This window comes from Neopelma chrysocephalum, unplaced genomic scaffold (genome assembly GCF_003984885.1).
Source record: "Neopelma chrysocephalum unplaced genomic scaffold, ASM398488v2 Primary Assembly neopelma1_95826, whole genome shotgun sequence".
Lineage (NCBI taxonomy): Eukaryota > Metazoa > Chordata > Aves > Passeriformes > Pipridae > Neopelma > Neopelma chrysocephalum.
The window spans coordinates 42413-64426 of NW_020924483.1; the positions used below are offsets into that span (position 1 = coordinate 42413).

Genomic DNA, 22014 nt, shown 5'->3' on the forward strand with positions numbered 1-22014 from the left:
CCCAGAACTTTGGAGGAGCTCCAAGGACTGTACGTGCTGTGAAGAAGATGAAGATGAGGAAGAAGGGGTCCCAAAGACCCCAAATCCAATTCCTGAGGGGGCATACTGGAGCAGAACTGGGCAGAACCGGGGACTGGATAGATCTGGGATTGGATGGACCTTATTATAAAATAATAGAACCACTGTCTGGGTACGTGCGTGTCGTATATATTCCCCTGGGCCTGAGGCCTGATTAAAGGACCCCCTCCTTTTATCTTATACACTAAATTGGCCTGGAGTCTTTTTCTCTGCAATCTCTTTAGGCAACACCATGATGGTGTGGATTTGTAATGAGGGTTTGTGCCCTCTTGGGAATGGGCACAGGGTTAGTCTGGCTAAATCAACCTCAGGTAAAAAATAAACAGATTTGTTTCTGTAAGTGGAAAATGCTTGTTTTTATGTTACTGTTTTAGCTGTCTGTATTAGGGAGGGGTTCGAACATACTGAAATCTTGAAACCATGACACCATTGCAAGCTCAACAAAACTGATATTTATTACCAAGAGGTGGCCAACAAAACGAACAAACCCAAAAGGGAGGAAGGAGGACAGAAATAAGCCCCCAGCATGACCTCCCCAGTTACCCAACTGTTGCCCATAAAGTTATCTTACCGACCTAGAATGCCTATAATTACCCATAGCAGAAGCTGCATCCTTGAAGAGTCAGTAAGTTCACAAACTGGCAGGCGTCCCCACCAAAGGCAGCGTTGTCCTTGAGGTGAAGCTATCTCCCTTCCAAGAAAGCGTCATTTGCTTTTATATAATTAACTGAGTGACCTCAACCTAGGCAGGAGTGGTCATCACCGCCAAGCCAGAGGCCCTCCGTCCCACCCCCTTGGTTATATAAGTGCATCTCTTCTGCGCATGCGTGGCTTTCCCTGCGCCTGCGTACTGCACTCGGGGGTCTTTTCCAAATGAGTCTGGGGGCACTACTTCATCCTCTCTTCTTCAGTGTCTCCTTCAAGCGACCTTGGAGGGCGATTAGCCAATCACAGAACACCAATTAAAACAGTTTATACAAGAAGCTCTCTTTCCAAGGACGAGGTACCCGTTTATCAGTACGTGTTTTCTCAAAACTTGGCAGGGAAAGAACAAAACTTTTCTGGTTGTCTGGGCCAGATACAGACCAAAAGTATCACCATAAATTCACCCTGATACACTGTCCTTGTGTTAAAAGCAGAGACAGCAGGTCAGGGCAGCAGGTGTGATTCAGGCTTTCCAGCACAGTGTCCTATCTCAACTGCTTTCATCTTTAAGCACTGCTCAGAGATTGCTTACCTGGCATCTCCTCTTGGGCAGTGGCCCGTGATAAGCTATGAGTAAGAACAGGATGTGTATCATGAAGGAGGGTTGTGTCTTATGAGAAGTGGCAGAGGGAGCTGGGGGTGTTTAGCCTGGAGAAAAGGAGGCTTAGAGGGGCCTTTTTGCGCTCTACAACTACCTGAAAGGAGGTTGTAGCCAGATGGGAGTCAGTCTCTTCTCACAAGTAATAAGTGATAGGATGAGAGGAAATGGCCTCCAGTTGCACCAGGGAAGGTTTATATTGGATATTCTTCACTGAAAAAGTGGTCAGGCATTGGAACAATCTGCCCAGGGAAGTGGTAGAGTCACCATCCCTGGAGGGCTTTAAAGGATGTATAGATGTGGTGCTTAGGGATGTGGTTTAGTGGTGGACTTGGCAGTGCTGGGTTAATGGTTGGACTCAATGATCCTAGAGGTCTTTTCCAACCTAAATAATTCTGTGATTCTATGAAACCTTCCCAAGATACTCTGGCAACCCCTGTCCAAGCCAGCTGGGGAAGGCACTGCAGGTTGCATGGGCATGGCTGTGTAGCCACTGGCTGTGTTGCTAACCCTCTGCTTCCTCTTTCCTTTGTGAAACCATGTGAATCAATTGGGTTTGGCCATCAGTAGTGGGTTTCTCCCATGGCGTGGTGATGCCATACCTTGTGCTCCCCCGATCTCACCTATCTACAGCAGTGTGCCCTGCTCCCCCAACCTATGGAGACCCAGGAGTGCACAGTGAAGACCCATGTGGCAAGTGGGGTGGATGTAACCATGTGTGGGTGGAGACACTGTGCTGCAGAGTGGGACCTGCCGGGCAGGCTGGCAGCAGAGTGCAGTGGCAGGATGCGGGAGGCATGGTTCAGGGACCACTTCTGGATGAGGGGGTGCACAGAGAGATGGGGGCAGCAGGGTCAGAGCCAGCCAGAGGCAGGGGTCACCCCTCTGGTCAGAGTTGGTTCCAAAGCTGCCTACATTTGTGGTCCTGGGGTGCCATTGCTGAAGGCTGAACATCCTGGGGCAGTGAAATGCTGGCACAGGTTGCCCAGAGTGGTGGTGGATGTTCCATCCCTAGAAACATTCAAGACCAGATTGGATGGGGCTCTGAGCAACCTGATCTAGTTGAAGATATCCCTGCTCGTGACAATGGGGGTTGGACTAGATGGTCTTTAAAGGTCCCTTCCAACCCAAACCGTTTGATGATTCTACGATGCCCCAGCAGGCACTGCCCATCCACACGTCCTGCAAGCTGTGGCTTTGCAACCTGCCCTGTGCAGCCAAAATACATCCTGGCAAGTGGCTGTTGCTGTGCTGGAGAAAGTCAGTGCCAAGCTGAGAGTTTGATAATATTAATTGACGGATGGTGAACTCCTTGGAGACACCATGGCCAAAAAGGGTTCTTTGATATTAAACTAATTCCAGACTAGGAGCAAGTCGCTTGGTGTGCTGCTGCCATCTGCTGAGCTGCAGAGAAAAAGCCACTGTTCGGGGCAGTTTATTCTTTTGAATCTGAGTTGGGCTTTTGGAAATGGAGAAGCGCTGAAAAGCCACATATCTGCTGCAGAGCATCATTGCTGTGGCTGCTCAGTTCCTCTTGGTGTGCGGGCCTTCATTTCAGGTACTGAATAAACAACAACCCCCTGCAGCACTACAGGCTGGGCACAAAGTAGCTGGAGAGCAGCCAGGCAGAAAGGGAGCTGGGAGTGTGGATTGACAGGAAGCCGAACATGAGCCAGCAGTGTGCCCAGGTGGCCAAGAAGGCCAATGGCATCCTGACCTGGATCAGGTCCAGGGTGGCCAGCAGGACCAGGGAAGTGAGTCTTCCCCTGTACTCAGCACTGGTGAGGCTGCACCTCGAGTGCTGTGTCCAGTTCTGGGCCCCTCAGTTCAGGAAGGATATTGAGGTGCTGGAGCAGGTCCAGAGAAGAGCAAAGAGGCTGGTGAAGGGACTCGAACACAAGTCCTATGAGGAGAGACTGAGGGAGCTGGGGTTGTTCAGCCTGGAGAAGAGGAGGCTCAGGGGAGACCTCATCACTCTCTACAACTCCCTGACAGGAGGTTGTAGCCAGGTGGGGGTTGGTCTCTTCTCCCAGGCAACTAAGACAAGAAGGCATGGTCTTAAGCTCTGCCAGGGGAGGTTTAGGTTGGATATTAGGAAGAAATTCTTTACAGAGAGGGTAATCAGGCATTGTAATGGACTGCCCAGGGAAGTGGTGGATTCTCCATCCCTGGAGGTTTTTAAGATGAGACTGGATGTGGCACTTAGTGCCATGCTCTAGTAACCACCGTGGTAGTGGATCAAGGGTTGGACTTGATGATCTTGGAGGTCCTTTCCAACCTGGCTGATTCTATGATTCTGTGACAACCAGGAAATAAATTACAAAATTTTGTCTTTTGGGGCTGAAAATCCCCATCTGTGAATGGCACTTGGGTTTTCCCAGATGATGCCTGGGAAGCAGCTCCCATCTTGCAGGATGGGGGAAAGGTGTGTGGGCCCTGGGAGGAGCAGGCTTCAGGTTTGGGGCATCTGCATGTTATGGAGTGAGTGGGGTAAAGTGCAGAGCACCAGGCTCACTCAGCATCATTAGTGTGTTATCTGTCATAGTGCTGTCAAATATGTAAATCTCACATTGGTATCAAACCTGGCTTGGAAAATAAAGCCAGCTTTGCATCTGGCAGCTGCTTCTCAGCTATTTGTTACCAAGAAATTTTCCACAGAGCTCCCTTTGCTTTGCAAATGTACATGGGGGGAGGAATGTGAGGATGGTGGTAGCATCCCCTAGGCTGGGTGGAATAACTGTGATGCTAGGAGAGCTGAGTAGACATCGTTTGTTGTGCTTCAGTGGTGCATTGGATTGAAGAATAGGTCCTCATCACAGGGCTGACTTCAGCTATCTCTGGTGGGCTTGTTCCTCTCCTGCTGCGATGTGGTGCTTTTTGAAGGAGAGGGCTTGGTGGGAGAAAATACTGGGGCAAGAGCAGCCCCAAGGTGAGGAGGAGCTCTTTTAGTTAAAACCCATTACCTCTTGTCCTATTGCTACAAAGAGCATGGGTGAGGCACAACTTTCATCTTGGGTAGTTTCTTCACCTGTCAAGCAAGACAAGGTCAAGATAGTCATCATGAACCTGGGCAGGTGGCAGATGCTTCCACATGTACCCCTCTCTTTATTGGTGATGCAGAAACATCTCTGCTGGCTCAGTTTCAGATCTGCTGGTCCAACAAAGTAGTCAGGTCTTTTTTCCTAAAATTAATTCTTCATATCACCCTGCCTGCAGAATCCCTAAATACTGATGAAAATCTACGTTACTATGGTGGGGGCAAATTTTGCAGTGGTCAGGACAGTCCAATGAGAAAGGGGAAACTTTGGGAGGGCTCCAGAGGAGGGATGCTCCAACTGATGGGACAAAACCTAAAAAATAACCAAACCCCCCCAAAAGCTGAAATAGTTTTGGTATTGCATCTTCCAGCTTTGAAATGCAACTGGTCGTGAATGGCGACTGCTGAATTTCTTTGTGTAGATAAGCTGCAGTCCTCCCTTGCTCTGCTGGGGTGATGGGGCTGTGCCTCAAGCTTTATCTGGGGACTGATTTAGCTTTAAAACCCAGCAGTTCTGTTCTTTTCAGTGGGCGTGTCTGCCCCTGCACTGGAACCTGGTCCCTGCCAAAGTTGATGGCATGATGCTTATGATGGGCTGCATTGGTAAAGCATGGGGCAACTTTGCTCTCTGCATTCAGGTTTGCTTATGCTCTTGGGTCTCAGCACAAGATGATAAATTTCCTTAAATAAAGAGGTTTGCTCTTTTGCACCCTGCTGCAGCTCCTGTTCACCCAGGGACCGAAGACTGGAGATGCCCAAACCTGCACATGCATTGCCCTGAATGCCCCCTCTTGTGTGTCACTACCTCCCACAGCCCATGCTACCTGCAGCTGCCTGCAAAAGAGCTGTGTAAAAACAAAAATATGCCAAAGATCATGTTTGTTTCCCCTTGCCCTTCCTGTAGTGATTGCCACGAGTTGAACAAATGTGGGATTTTGTTTTCATATGCTTTTGCAACCTGCTGTTCTTTCACTATATGTGGTGTCTTCTTTCACTTTATTCATTTTTCTTGGTATGTGCCTGGTTCTCTCCAGGCCTGCTCTTGCAGAGTATTTTGGATAACCCAACAGCAAAGCTTTGGGTCTCATCAGAGCACTTTGGTCCTGTAAAACTACATGGGAAAAATAGAAATTATGATAATGCTAAAAACACTTTAGATCTGATCTATGGGCTAACAGCATGCAACTGGGAGAGTGGATTTTTGGTCATTTTGCTTTTAATGAGACAAAACCAATGCTCTTCTCTCTGCAGTGTATTTAGCAATGCTGCTAAAACAATCCATGGCTCAAGCAAGTCATCTGCAGTAAAAGCTACCCTGGCATATTAAATTTTCTAACAAAGCATGTAGCAAAGTATCTGAAAACACTTTACCCCCCCAATGCATAGGAAAGAGCTGTTGCATCTCTTTTTGCAATTGCACAAATGGAGTGTGAGGGAAAATAAATGCTTTGCCCCTCACTGCAGAGCAAGGGAATGCTGGTATCTGCAAAGGAACTGGCGGTTCCTCCCTGCTGGCCCCTCTACCATGGGTTACAGGTGATATTTTGTCAGTGCTGCGACTGGCTGTAATTCTTCATTGCCATGATGCTTTTTTAGGCTCGTGTGGAGGGATAAACTCCTTTTCTTCTGTGTTCCTGCTGTTGGGGGACAGAGGGGGCTGCCAGTCCTGGGCTCCTGGGTTCATTCACTGTCTGATGACTAATAATGTGATATTGGCTTGGCAGTTTCACTTCCCCTTACCTCTGCTTGTCTTCTAAATGAGGACTGGCTTGGTAGAGTGTGGAGTATTTACAAGATAATGGACACCTTGTGAACAATCCATACTGCCAGCTCTGAGGAGCAGTAGGCCTCGCTTGACATAACTTTGGAGGTTATTAAAAGAATAGTTTATAGTTGCAAACTGTGTGAAAACTGTGTGTTTATAGTTGAAAGTTGTGGGAAACTGGAGATAAAGAGAAAACTGGAAAGTCCCTGGAAAGTCCCTAAGGTGGATCGATAGGAGGGACTTCAGGCAGCACAAATGACATCAGGACACGTGGACAGAGCATCGGGACCAATGAGCTAAAGGCATGAAACGCGTGCACAGACTGAGCTATCCAATTGCTTTGTTGTAATCACGTACCCGGAAAGAGCTAACTGTATAAAAGCTAACTCATTTAAATAATAAATTGAACATTGTTTGATCATATTGATCGTCTGTGCGGTGTTTCCTGAACTCTTGCCATCCATAGCAGAGTTTATTGGCAGCATTATGAAATCCTCAGGTTGTCGTTTGAAAGGAACAAGGTGGGGTTTGTGGGAAGAAGTAATTGAATTGAGGCAGGATGGTCCGTTGCTTTTGGTGTCTCTGGGATGAGCAGGGTAGCTGCATTGGTGTAGGGGACGAAAACTTCAAATGGAAAATTATTAATCAAAAAGCTGCTTTTTATAGGATGCCAGTCTCAGGTGGGTGAATTTGCAGTGTATCCTTTTCCTCCCTGCCATGAGTTTTGTCTGTCCTGTTGTACCCACCTGATTATGGGATGGGGAGGAACTGCAGCCTCTTGCAACATCTCCTGCTCTCCTCACCCTGCTCCCTGCAGGCACCAGCATAAGCATTTTTCTTCATCTCAACAACCTCTGCAGGACCGTGAGTGATTTTGAAGCTGTACTGACTGTGAGCAAGGATAGCACAGCCATTTATTGTTGCACAGTGTTTCTGACTACTAAAATAGTCATCCAGCTTTGCTGTGTTTCTCCAAGTGGATAAGGCTGAGGAGAGATACTAAGAGCTCTGAATAAATAAAGGTCTTTGAAGTGGTGGTCCATGAGTAGTGCAAGTGCCCCAAACCTTTAATTTTTGGGAAGGTTGGGACAGACTGCTGGAGAGTAGGAAGGCTCTGCCGAGGGATATGGACAGGCTGGATTGATGGGCTGAGGACAACTGCATGAGGCTCAACAAAGCAAAGTGCCAAGTCCTGCACTTGGGTCACAACAACCCCATGCAGCATTATAGGCTTGGGGGAAGAGTGGCTTGAGAGCTGCTTAGCTGAAAGGGACCTGGGGGTGCTGTTTGACAGTGGCTGAACAAGAGCCAGCAGTGTGCCCAGGTTGCCAAGAAGACCAATGGTATCCTGGCCTTTATCAAAAATAGTGTGGCCAGCAGGACCAGGGAAGTGGCTGTCCCACTGTACTTGGCACTGGTGAGGTCACACCTCAAGTTCTGTGTTCAGTTTTGGGCCCCTCACTCCAAGAAAGACATTGAGGTGCTGGAGTGTGTCCAGAGAAGGGCAACAAAGCTGGTGAAGGGTCTGGAGCACAAGTCTGATGCAGAGCAGCTGAGGGACCTGGGGTTCTTTAGCCTGGAGAAAAGGAGGCTCAGGGGAGACACTGCTCTCTGCAACTCCCTGAAAGGAGGCTGTAACCAGGTGGGGGTCAGTCTCTTCTCCCAAGTAACAAATGACAGGGCAAGAGGAAATGGCCCCAGGTTGCACCAGGGAGGTTTAGATTAGCTATTGGGAAAACATTTTTCACAGAAAGGTAACGGATCTGAGTGTGGACTCTCCGCTTGAGGTTTCCCGGAGAAGAATTCAGTCACACGGTCCCCCTTTGGCAGGAGGAGAGAGTGACCAAGTTTCCTCTCGGTGTTCCGTGGCGAGAAGACCTTTATTTCGAAACTCCCGCGGTTTATATGGGCTCGGGGGGAGGGCAAGAAGAAGGGCCGTGACTGAGTTGAGGTCCGGGGGGAAGGGAGTGGCTTGAGGGCTCCACTGACCAATGGGAGATACAGGAGGATCGCATTCCAGTAACAGAACCAGGGACTTGGGGAAAGGCGGGCGAGACAGCCTCTCCTGTTTGTGCAGGGGAGGAGTCCGCGATCGGGGAGGGGAGACAATATGGCTCCGAGTGGGGGGGCCATGCGGGTCGGGGGAAAATACACAGCTCAGGGAGAGAACCCGTACAATAAAAATCGCAAGTAGCCGTTGTTTTTCTGCTTCGCTCGATCCCGGGAAGTTGCCGCTGCCACGGACCTGCTACTGAAGCTGCTCTTTCCAAGCTTCATAGTCCTGATGTTCGCCTACAGAAAGGGTTGTCAAGCATTGGGACAGGCTACCCAGGGCAGTGGTGGAGTCACCATCCCAGTGACAGGACCCGAGGGAGTGACCTGAAGTTGTGTCAGTGGAAGTTTAGGTTGGATATTAGAAAGACGTTCTTCACCCAGAGGGTGGTCGGGTGCTGGAACAGGCTCCCTAGGGAAGTGGTCACAGCACCAAGCCTGCCTGAGTTCACGACAGGGACATGGTGTGACTCTTGGGGATGGCCCTGTGCAGGGCCAGGAGCTGGACTCGATCCTTGTGGGTCCCTTCCAACTCAGCATATTCTGAGATTCTGTGATTTCTTGCACCAGGTATGAAGTCCTGAGAAATCCCCCCTTCTGCTGCCCACACTTTCACGCCAGTTCTCTGCATACTCATATCCTGGTTTCAAACTATTTCCCAAATCTCTCCATTCTGCCATTATTGCTCCTCAAGTTTCTAAAGTTTCTCATTTTTTTGTCCTAAGGTGTTTCTGGGCATGGGAATGAGGAAAGAATGGGGTAGAGTTAATCAACCTTCATCCTAGCTCACCTACACATTGTAGCATGTATCTTTTTCTTTTTTTAATAAGCATCAGTACAATATATGTTTTTAAGAAGTAATTTGCATGAAAGCAAATTTTCCTTCAGAAAGTCTATGGGAAGTATGAGTAGCATTGCAGAGCTAAGAGCCCTGGGTTGGAAGATGGGACTTGGCCCCATGGGTGGTGGAAGCAGGACTTCTCCATGGGGGTGATGTTTTGTGGGGAGTGAAGAAGCTAGCCCTGTGCGATGTGTTGGAGGGCATACAGTGGTAGTGAAGGAGGACCTGGTACTGAGGGAAATGATCTTTGCAGTAGTGTTTTGAATTGATGTGTGGGACAGTGTTGCTTTTTGCAAGGCCAAAACAAAGGCTGTTGCAGCAGTGGTTATTGGATGCATCCATCCATTACTGTGAGAGCAGGGATTGAAGCCCATAGCTCAGCAGTCCTGTGTGCAGAAATGTCTGATAAATTCACTTCCAGCCCAAGTGTAGGCTCCTATAGCTATATGTGAGGGTGATGCCCAGAATAGTGCAAGCCAATGCTAACCAAGATCCATCTCTATGTCTGCAGAAACTGGGAGTAAGCATCTAAAAGGGGCTACAAGGGAGCTGGAGAGGGACTTAATGCAAGGACATGTAGTGATAGGAAAAGAGGGAATGGCTTCAAACTGACAGAGGGGAGGGTTAGATTAGATATTAGACAGGAATTCTTGACTGTGAAGGTGGTGAGGCACAGGCACCGGTTGTCCAAATAAGTTATGAATGCCCCATCCCTGGAAGTGTTCAAGGCTGGGTTGGATGGTGCTTTGAGCAACCTGATCTAATGGAAGGTGTCCCTGCCCATGACAGTGGGGTTGGAACTAGATGGTCTTTAAGGTCCCTTCCAATCCAAGCCATTCTATGATTCTATGGGAGAAGCAGTAGTAAGATGGGCTCTATCTAGAGACTTGGAGGGTTTTTAGTGTTTGATTTCATGAAGTTAGAGCTGACAGCTAAGCTCTTAGGAGGAGATGCCATGTGGTGGGGGGCCAGCTGTGCTTAGGCCAGTGGGAAGCAATAGAATGTGGTAGGACTGAACTCTTCTGTGAACTCTTTTCTCTGAAAATCTTGTCCCAAATTGCCACCATTGTTCGCATTCTGGAGCCTCTTACACCTCTAAAAGAAAAAGATCTTATTTCATAAAGAGGCACTTACACACGTGCTCCTAGCTGAACCATTGCTTGTCCAAATGCTACTGGAAATGGCACTAGCTGTGGACTGCACTCATGAGGATGTGACTCCTGTTCTTGTGTTTTCAGAGTATAGATCTGATGAGCATAGTTGGCTATGACAGCATCATTCAACATCTGAATTATGGCAGGAAGAACTGCAAAGAGTTTGAAGACTTTTTGAAGGAAAGGTAGGGAGCTGCCCCAAACCAGGTTGGGTTGAGCCTGGGAAGTAAGGTGGTGGCACTACTTCTACTCCTTGTATTCCTATTTTAGTTTCTGTCATGTCCAACTGTTTGCTATGTTAAAACACCTTTGATTTCTGATTGATGAGGAACTTGTTTTCTTACACTGTCCTTTCCTTGAGTGGCTGGTGCTGTGGTATGAAGTCCATGCCCGGGAATCCTCAGCTGTGAGGCAGCAATGGAGCCCAGGGCTCGATGCTCACATTTTGAACTCTGTTACAAAGAAAGAGGAATCAGGAACAGTTTAATAATTCAGTCTTATATGTTGTCAGACATCTGTAACGATGCATTTGCCGCTGTTGGTGGCCTGCCCAGGCCACATGCTCTCCCATAAAATTCACCTTGCAATTCAGCTTGCAGAAGATCAGGTGAAGGCCTTGGCATAGGAGAGGCATGACTTTGTCCTGAATTGGTACATTATTGTCGCGGTTTGAGACCTCCAAATATCCAATTTCCAAATTTCCAATCCTCCTCCCACAATTTGCTTCAGTGTGAGAGGGTTTTTCTAGACATAACACATCTACTAGCATGGCGAAATTATATCAAAATTTATTGCTACACAATAAATACTATAATACATTATATACAACAATTCTAACTATCTCTCCTATGGTAAAGCAATATATTTGCATAAGATCAAGTCCTTCCTCTCCTTCCAATAAAAGTTCAGAAGGAAAGAAGGTCTTTTCCACTTTCAGGGCAGCAGTGTCTCTCCTCTTCAAGGCAGCAGTCATAGATGGAGTTGTTGTAGCTGGAAAATATCTCTCTCTCTCTCTTTATTACAGTGCAGGGGTTTTTGCTCACCCCTCTTGGCCCTTCGGCTCCAACCAAAGGTCTCATCTATGGGCTTCAAGGGAAACAGCTCATTATCACCATAGTCAACATTCACGAGATACAGGGGTTAAAGCTCAAAGTCTTTAATCCTCCGCTCCATGAAAGGTTTCCAGCCCCCAGGGACAGACTCTCGGGAGACTCCTCTGGGGATTTCCACCCCTCCTCCCCGGAGTCAGAACGTTTAGTTTTTGCCCCAAGAGTTCTACCAGAACTCCTTTGCTCTGTCTCAAACTGCCAACGTGGCAAAGGGCGGGGGGGAAGGAAGACCACTTCCCCCGCATTCCTTCTGGCTGTCCTGGTCCAGCTCCAGGACATCTCTGCATTTTAGGACTCCCTTCAAATGGAAGTCCACCCCCTTCTTCCAAAGGGGTCTCAAGGGTTTGGGGAAATAAAGCCAAGTCTCACCCCAAACAGTCTCTACTGAGCTTGGTCCTCTCTCTCTCCGTCGGACAGCTCTGTGTCTCTCAGCTTGGCTTCATGCCGTCTTTGCTGCTTCCCTCTTATCTTCTTGGCTTTCAACCACAGCTCTCTACTCAGTGCTGCTTATGCTGCTGCTTCAGTGTCTCTGGCTGTCCATTCACAGCGAAGAAACTTCCCCCAGCTCTTGGCCACAGTACTCGGCCCAGTTTAACACTGTTCCGAGTTTCTGCAGCCCCAGCCGGGGGCTGGGGGGCCTTGGCCCCCAGCGGGGCTCCCTGGCCCCTCTCTCCTCGTGGTCTCAAAATATGGCTGCCTCTCTTCCCAGCTACGTAATCTCTTCTTTTCCGGCCTGTTGTGATATGTTTAATTTTGCAGGGGCGCTGATTGGGTCAACACCAAGAACACCATCCCCTGGGATTAACCACTTTCCAACTCCAGGGGAAACCCCTTTTTAACCCACGACAATTATGGACAGCCCACAGATTTTATGTTAAAACAAGTAGTAGCATTAGATACCGCATTTATTAATCAGAGGATATGACCTAAGTAGAGGTTCTGTGGCTAAAAAGGCACAACTGAGATGGTCTGGCCATGTATTTTGACTTTATGGTTCACCTGGTTAGCAATGGCTAAATATGAAGAGCACTGTAGAACAACCCTGAATTAATGTAATTTTGGTATTGAGAACTGGAGAAAACCAACGTCTGACTACATGACTTGGTACAGAACAGCCTGGAACAAATGTAATGGGGATGAAGAGGAGGAGAACCTGCAGTTAAAAGTGTCTAATACACCTACATCTGTCTAGGCTGTAATCCCGTGTTCCAGGAAAATTTGGGCTTTTCAGCTGCCTGAGGAACCATCCACTGAACCCTGAGAACCTTTACCCTTCCTGTATTGGGTCTGGCTGAGCTGGAGTTCATTTCCCCACAGTAGCCCTCACAGTGCTGTGCTTTGTGTATGTTATCATAGAGGCATTACTATTACTCCTAATTGGCTTGACCTTGGCCAGTGGCAGGAAGTTCGTCCTGGAGCTGGCTGGCATTGGCTGCATGGGACAGGGGAAGCTTCTAGCAGCTTCTAACAGAAGCCACTCCTGTAGCCCCCCCCCGCTACCAAAACCCAGCCACAGAAACCCACTACATTCCACCCCTTGCCTCTGTGAATCACATATTTAAGAATTTTAAATTCCACATTCATCACATAACCTTCCCTTACATAAACAAAAATAACAACCTACCAAAACAGAATATAACGAAAATTCCCCCCACCAAAAATCAACATCACCATAACACCAAACTTAAGTGGACAATTTACACAAAATCCACCCCTTGTACCTTTAGCACAATTACAGCAAAAATTCCCCACGATCATTTCATTCTCTAACATTGTTCAGTACTTGTTTTGCCCGTTACCTCTCCCAGTTATTATCCTTATCTCAAAATCCTCATGACTTCCCCATACAGGCCACCAAAAGGACTGTAGTGGGTTGACCCTGCCCAGATACCAGGTACCCACTAAAGCTGCTCTCTCACTCTCCCTCTGCAACTGGACAGAGGAGAGAGAAAAAAAAGCAGCTAAGAATTCATGAGTAGAGATAAGAGCTGGGAGAGGTCAGTGACTGATTACCTTCAGGGGCAAAACAGACTCCAAGTGGGGATAGTACTTAAATTTATTACTAACAGGATCAGAGCCAAAGAGTGAGAAATAAAACAGTCTTAAAAACACCTTCCCCCCACCCCTCCTTCCTTCCATGTTCTCCCTCCTCCCCCCCAGCAGTGCAGGGGGACGGAGAATGGGGGTTATGGTCAGTTGTTGTTTCTATCACTGCTCAGAGAGAGGAGTCCTTCCCCTGCTCCCATGGGGTCCCTCCCATGGGAGACAGTCCTTGATGGACCTCTCCAGCGTGAGTCCACCCCTCGGGCAGCAGTTCTTCCCAAACTGCTGTCCCATGGGTCACTCCTCCATGGGGTTCAGTCCTTCACAAATGAGCTGTACTGACATGGGTCCCCCACAGGGGCCACAAGTCCTACCTGGGAAAAACCTGCTCCAGTGTGGGCCTCCCTCTCCACGGGCTGCAGGTCTCTGGCAGGACCCTGCCCCATCCTGGGCCTCCCACGGGGTCACAGCCACCTTCATGCATCCACCTGCTCCAGCATGGGCTCCTCCATGGGCTGCAGGTGGGTCTCTGCACCCCAGTGGTCCTCCATGGGCTGCAGGGGGACAGTCTGCTTCACCATGGTCTTCACCACGGGCCGCAGGGGCCACAGCTCTGGTGCCTGGAGCACCTCCTCCCCCTCCTTCTGCACTGACCTTGGTGTCTATGTTGTTATTCCCATGTTCTCACTCTGCTCTTCCCTGGCTGGAATTTCTTCTGCGCAACAATCTTCTGTTCTTAAATATGTTATCACAGAGGCATTACTATTACTCCTGATTGTCTTGGCCTTGGCCAGCAGCAGGAAGTCCGTCCTGGAACCGGCTGGCATTGGCTCCACGGGACAGGGGAAGCTTCTAGCAGCTTCTAACAAGCCACCTCTGTAGCCCCCCCTGTTGAGAGTATTTTAGACAATACAGGACATAACATGTTGCTTCAGGCCTGCCTGCACAATCCAGCCTACATGCAGATTGGTGAGAACCGTGTGCCTTGAGCAGATGTGAGTCCTTGAGCAGCAGATATGAGAAAGCTGCATGGAGGTAAACAAGAAGAAAGAATGTTATCCAGGGTGTTAGAAACCAGAGGATGGGAGGGCCTGGAAATGTCGGTGTGTACCTTGGATAGGTGAGCCAATAAAGTTATAGCTATAGTGTGTGAAAACGGATGTAACCAAAGGAGAGTTAGGATAGAGTGTGTGAACCCTGTAGGACCCTATATACTGTGTGTGATTTTTGCAATAAACAAAGCATTGACTATACCTCCGTGAGGAAGTGTCTTTGACTCTGGAGCTCCTTTTTTGAATCTTCTCGCTAAACCCCCCTGTCGCTGTTGGAACAGACGTGCGACACAAAAAACGGTTCCAGCAAAGTTTATTCCCAGGAAAAGACAGCACACTGGGGCTGCTTCGCAGTCCCTTAAGTACAGTTTTTGGGCACACGTAATCCACACGGATAGGACAGTTCAAACTCTCACACCAGAATTCTTACTGCTAATAGGTGCATTTTCTAAACTCTACTTTCTCACAACAACTTTGCTCTTTCTCAAAACAGCCCTGTGAGGTTCCCACAACAGTCCCGAGCACCTGCTCTTATTTTTCTCTCATGTTGATGTTTTTCCCGACCACTCTCGTTCAAAACACGTCTCTGTTCTCATGAGACAATGTTCCTGTTCTCATGAGACAGTGTTCTCTGTTCCCACGGGACAGCTTCTTCAGGATGCGTCAGTATGTTGTCGGGATCAGGGGCTTCATTTTCAGTCCTCTCTTTCAGTCCATCTCAGGGGTATACTTTGATCTGGTCAACATCGACTGCTTCGTCGATAAGTGCCAGGCTGCTGACAGGTTCTCTGTCAACCCCGACAATTCCCCCTTTTTTTTTATTTTATGCCGCAAAGATGGCTTTGACAGTCTGTTGCAGGGCCCTTTGCAACAGGCTTATCAAACAAGGCAGCAACATTGGCAACCCCTGATCCAAAGCCAAAAAGAAACACAGCATTCTGCAATAAGGATAGACAACAACATTTCACCAAGAAAGAATCCAGAGAGCTCGTCCACCATTCAGAACAAGGATTCATTATAGTCCGAGAGGTCCATGTAATACATTCCCCCAAAGTCTCAACACTCCAATACAAAGGCATTGTTAAGTTCGCACACACATATATTGTAACATATGTATATCTACACAGTCTCTTTCTCTCATACAATCTCTCTTCAGTCATTCATTGGTGGCCACCTCAGTCACTCTTCACTCACGCATAGCTGGAATACCTATTATACTTTTACATTTTAATTGACACAGTTTACATTTTTAAGTAGTTATTGGCTGTGTACTTCTCAGTTTGTCATTTTTGATAGTCACATCTAACAACTGTATATAAGGCCTAAAAAATTTAAATGAGATCTATTCTGATTTAGCATCTGTTTATGTGCCTTCATAGTCTCTTTCCCCCCTTTTTATATTTTAAAATGTTCATTTGATGTGTAAAATGTTTTCTTGACAACAATTTGTTTTATGAGTGAGTTAGGAATTTCTGCATATTCGTATCCTGCAGTAATTTGATTTTTCTATGCAGCACAACAAAAACAATGTCATGTGAGTTAAAAGAATATAAGAAAGTAATACCCGTACACCTTCAATTTCCAACTGAAATGTACCCAATTTGTTTCACAACTCAAGTTCCACTGTTATAACCATTATTTGTTATTGATGCTATTTCATTGTGGGTACTAACTTCCAGTTAAGTCAAAGTTAAGAAGACAGTATTACATACAGAGCATCTTAAAGGAGATGATTAAGGAACATCAAGAGAAATCACACATCATGCATTACATACACTACTTGATCCTATTTTTAGTTCCACTTGTCCTGTGGGCTTATTTGCATAGGTGTTTAAGTCAGTTCACTGTGGAGACAACGTAGTTCCGATACTCAGGCCACACAGCTAATCTAGTTATGCAAAAAAAAAATCTTATCATTTGGCTGAATAGACTTCCTCAATGAGTTTGCTGCAGGAAGACACCGGACTGCAGTAACCTGGATTAGGATGAAATTTTCTGAATTACTCTTAATTATTCTTTTAGTAAGCAGACATATAGGAGGGCAAAAAGAAAAAAAAAATCAACAATTTAAACCTTTGAATTTAACTGCAACGAGTTAAAGAACTGTTTGAATAATAAAAATCTCAGGAGTTTTTAAACATCAATAATTTAAGCAGAAACTTTCTATTCATGTGTAAAATTCAGGGTTATGTCATTCTATTAGCACATCATCTAATTCTATATTTTTGTTCATCTTTTAGCAACATGCTGTAAGAGCTGTAAAGTAATACAAATGGTACTTCACTTCGTGAATTTAGTTACTCGTAATTCGCATCGTGATTGAACTGAAGGAATATTGTATCAAATATGGATTAATTAGCCTGTACAATACGTTATCATGGGATCATCTACTCAACAGTGTTAACACTGAAAAAGAATTTCTGAATGTTTACATTAGGTATATTAAAAGAAGCTTCACAGCAGTAGTCACTAAAGGAAAATAAAACAGTTATTAGAATTCATGCAGTACATTGCAAATAATTCTGTTAAAGAGGTTCATGCCCCCTCACACTGAGTATAATGTAACTTTTAGAGATTTATGCTGGATGTCTGCAGTGTGACATGCACTTCAACCTGCAAGAATTGTTTTAGCTGTGGAAAATTAGCAAATTACAACATTACTTGTCCTTACAGTTTTTTCAAAACTTCCCAAATCGTGGAGAAGTTAAAACCAATGTCTGAGCTACGTGAGTAATGTGTGATTGGCAGCAACACATGATTTTTTTTTATAGCCGGCACCTAGAACAATGAATAGATAAGTCACTATTACAGTCTACTAAACAGCTTGAAATTCAGGGTCCTCTGTGAGAAGTCAGTCCAAGTTGTATCTGATGTCTGGGATGTAGTTAACTCTCAGCCCTTGTTCATCTGCTTCTTTTAGTTGTTCTTCACCTTTAATAAAAAACTCACAAATTTGTTATTAATAGTTCAGTCAGTTTTAAGTGGGTATCATGGGTAATTTTGCAGTTTTTCTTTGAAGCTGAAGGCCTAGTGATGATTCTTTGCAGTGTAATTCTCTCTGTTGGAGATAGGTTCCATGGCTTGGTTCTTTGAATTTTTCCTGGAGCATTCTTCAATCCTGCTTCTCAAATAACATTGGTTAGAACAATCACATTTAGTTTTAACTCATCTTTTTAGGTCTCTAACTTCTGTATTTTCTTTTACTTGTTTTTATCGTTTTGAGCAGCATTTTATCATGTTGTACTGCAGAACAATTCTCTCCTATCGTGAAGTAAAACACACTGAATCACTGTAACTTCGATAAAAGCAAGTAACAACTTTCATTAAGAAGAAACGATTGGCTGTTCAAAATCCCAGCATATGGAAATCTTTCAGAGGATGGGATTACGAATTTTGATAAGGATTTTAGTTGCATAATTGGATTAAATATAGTTTTGCACTTTTTACTTTTCTATTATCAAGCCACACATGGCTTGGGATTTGAACAGGATTCACAAATTCATAGAGCAGATCCCTGTCCCTCTGAATGTAAAAAATGAAACTGGAGAACAGTCACGTCTTTTTTTTTTTTTTTAAATTGAAGCAGTCTCACCCAGCTTCTGAAACTATATGATCAGCTAGGATTTATAAACAGCCAATTCTGAATTTTTGCTGATATTTATATATTTTTCTGGAATATGTGTGAAAACTTTAAACATCTTATTTAAACAAAATAGGTGTAACAGTTTAACTTACATCAATGTATGTAAGAAGTTAACACTCGTAAAGTAGCTTTCAACTTTAGCAATTTACATAAAGTCACAGTAAAACTCACTCAGGTTGCTTTAAACTAGGGTTTTGCTCATAAGAGTATACCGGGGGATCCAGGATGCACACCTGGCAAAGCAGCAACAGTTCTGGTTTAAGTTTGTCACCTGATAACAGGGACAAAACCTCTGCTGCCTAGCACAGAGACTAGGATAGATGCAGTTTAAACTTGAAACACTCTCTGTTGTTAGGCAATTTCCTGTATTATATCTTTAGATTTTATCTCTCTTTTCACAAAGGTGGAAACTTCCAGTTAGAAACAGTTAATTTATTTTTCCTTTTTTCTCTGGCAAAAACTGCCCCTGTCAAATAAGATATTTTTGAGCTAGGTATTCCACCAAATAAGTCTACCTTAAAGCTTCCCCAACAATCTCAAAAAGCCTATCTGTAAAATAGAGAAGCAACGAAAAAATGTTTACAGAGCTGTTTGAGCAGGGGGGCGGGGAGAGGGAAGGTAGAGCAGCTGTAGTTAGCAGCTCTGTCGGAGAATCACTCCCCCACATGCCTTGGAATTTTCTTATCACAGGCAAGTGTCAATAGTTACTTTAGAAACTCTATTTCTCCGTTACATTTATATATGTATTTTAAAACAATTTTGGTTATTTTAATGAACGACTTCAGAAAACAGTTAGTAAGACTATGTTATGAAATTGTAAGACAATTTCTCTCTCCAATCAGAAGGTTACAAAGTTGCAATTTTACAAAGTAGGAGAGCTTCACTCCTGCTTAGTTGCTAAGCAACAGACCGTCTTTATCAGGCGAAATACACTCTGCCTCTCTCCCTGGCAAGGGAGGGCTTTTTACTTTTCTTTTTCCTTTTTCTCCTGGCAAAGAACTTTGTTTCTTCACATACACACACACAGTAACAATAATATTGTGAGCTCACAAAAACACATTTGACAGACACTAGAGTTGACACGAGAACCAACAGAAGCGGGAGAAGGCAGTTTCTGCCCCCCCTTTTCCTCCCCCGTGGTAAGGGTAGTCTTCTTTAGGCTTACACGACATTAAACTTAATCTGTTGCATATCTCCTGTGTTTAGAAAAGTGCCCTGGCTTTCCACATCGGCTACAAGTAACTTCTGCCTCTGTTGTTTTATTTTTCTGCTTGTTCCCCTTTTGCTTGACTGGGCATTCAGCCTTAAAATGTCCTTGCTTTCCACACCCATGGCATTTGGGATTAGGTCGAAGGACAGCAGCTAATGCAGTCATTTTATGAGCCACCGATCCCACCTTAGAGCATGCTGCCACCATTTCAGGGATGGATGGATTCCCAGGCATTGCCTCGATTATTCTTTGGCAATCCTCGTTAGCATTATCCTTGGCTAACTCCAGGCAGAGCCTTTGTCTGAGATCTTCATCATCTACCTGCTTTTCCAGTGAGGTGGCTATGCGTTCTACAAATTGCAGGAACGGTTCCTTAACCCCCTGTTTCACTGTGGTGTACTTAGACTTTGGAGCTGCCAGCTCCATTGTTTGTATGAGTGCTGACATTCCCATACGTTGGCATTGCTCTAGCAATGCAGGGGACCACTGAGCTTGAATTTGAGAGTTTGAAAAAACTGGACCCATTCCCATCAATGCATCAACGCCAGCCCCTCTTCTCGGGTCTCCTTGAGGCAGCTGCATGTTATCTAGTGCTGCTCTCTCAGTGAGCTTTCTCCAATTTGCTAGAAATACTTGATACTGAATCGGTTGAAACAGAATTTGTGCAAGATGTGAAATATCACAGGGTGCTAATAGATCTGTATTTGCCACCCTTATCAGTCTCATTACCTCTGCGGAATTTATCCCGTATTTAGAGGCACACATCTGCAAATCTTGTACCACTTTCCACGCAAATGGAGTGTACTCATCCTGTCTTCCCGAGCCTGGCACTGCCTTGAAAACTGGGAAAACCTCAAGACCTGTAGATGCAACTGCATCACACGTCTCAGAGGGATAACCAATCCTGTCCAGCAGATTCCAGTCCCCTATTTCTGCTGCCTTTTGTTTTACTTGATTCCAAAATTTGCCTGGATGTCTAGGCAGCACAGTAACAGTTACAGGGGGCAGAGTCCACGGCTCTGCTGCTTTCCGAAGGGGCCGAGAGGCAGTTCTTTTCTTCTGATCAGTGACAGGGGACTGGCAAGTAGCTCTCTCCGTGTTATCAGTGACAGGATGACTAACTACGGCCTCCTCATCCTCATCACTACTGGGCAATGCAGTATGAAGTGGATCATCCTGAGCAATATGAGAAGCAGAGGGCTCCGGGCATTTGTCCTGAGCTTCAAACTCTGCAAGCTGCTGCACAGGGGTCCTATAGGGAGACGGAGCGATATCTATAGGGGACGTCCAATGCTGAGGCATTTTTACTTGCTCGTTAGGCGTAAGATATTTACAGCTCGGCTTAGACTGATGTTTACTGTCAGCTACTTGCTTGTTAGGTGTAGAATATTTACGACTTGGCCCAGTGCCAGTTTCGTTATTAGTCAAGCCTTCTTCCAAGCACTGCGAAGCCTGCAAATGGCCTGGACCGCTGCCAACTGAGTCTCTATCTGAACTTTTCAAGGACTCCGACTGTTCTTTTATAGCATCAGTTGAGCTCCCTTCCTTGAAACCCGAAGCATTCCGCACTGGAGCTGACCCAGCCTCACTTTCTCCTGTCTGCTGCTCTGCCTGCCACTCTTTCAGAGTATCAAACAGCAAACACCAGGTGACTGCTAGATCATTCGCGTCTTTCGATCCCTTAGATATTTCATCCCATAGCTTATCACCGACTTTTTGCCATGCAGATATACTAAACGCGGTACTAGATGTGGCCTCAAAGCCCTGCTTCCTGCACCATAATAGCACGCGTCGCAAAGCAAAGTCAGTAACCTTGACATTCTTTCGGTTAAGGAGGGATTTCCACGTAGATAGAACTACACTTTCCTCCTTCGTTATATGCTGTCCCATTGTTAAAATATTGTTCCCGGTGGCACCCCCGTTAGCTTACCTAATCAGGGGTCAATAAAGTTCAGGTCCGGACCAGGCGGGAACCATCCCCGCTCTCAAGCTTCACCGGGCTCCGTTCCCCCTATGCCTCATCCCGCAGGTCCCTTCTCCCTCTTGGAGAGAAAAATCTCTGCTCTTTCCCCCTCTCAGGAGGGAAGTCACGGCAACTCCCTCGGAGTCTTCTTCAACACTGTAATCACGTCGGCGTCTCCAGATGTCGCTGTTGGAACGGACGTGCGACACAAAAAAAGGTTCCAGCAAAGTTTATTCCCAGGAAAAAGACAGCACCCCGGGGCTACTTCGCAGTCCCTTAAGTACAGTTTTTGGACACATGTAATCCACACGGATAGGACAGTTCAAACTCTCACACCAGAATTCTTACTGCTAATAGGTGCATTTTCTAAACTCTACTTTCTCACAACAACTTTGCTCTTTCTCAAAACAGCCCTGTGAGGTTCCCACAACAGTCCCGAGCACCTGCTCTTATTTTTCTCTCATGTTGATGTTTTTCCCGACCACTCTCGTTCAAAACACGTCTCTGTTCTCATGAGGCAATGTTCCTGTTCTCATGAGACAGTGTTCTCTGTTCCCACGGGACAGTTTCTTCAGGATGCATCAGTATGTTGTCGGGATCAGGGCCTTCATTTTCAGTCCTCTCTTTCAGTCCATCTCAGGGGTATACTTTGATCTGGTCAACATTGACTGCTTCGTTGATAAGTGCCAGGCTGCTGACAGGTTCTCTGTCAACCCCGACACCCCCCCACTACCAAAACCCAGCCACAGAAACCCACTACATTT

General features: G+C 46.0%; 1 pseudogene; it reads left to right on the forward strand.

The window, feature by feature from the left end:
* Nucleotides 1-8314: 8314 nt before the first annotated feature.
* Nucleotides 8315-22014, forward strand: part of LOC113981010 — a 55148-nt pseudogene continuing 41448 nt past the window's right edge.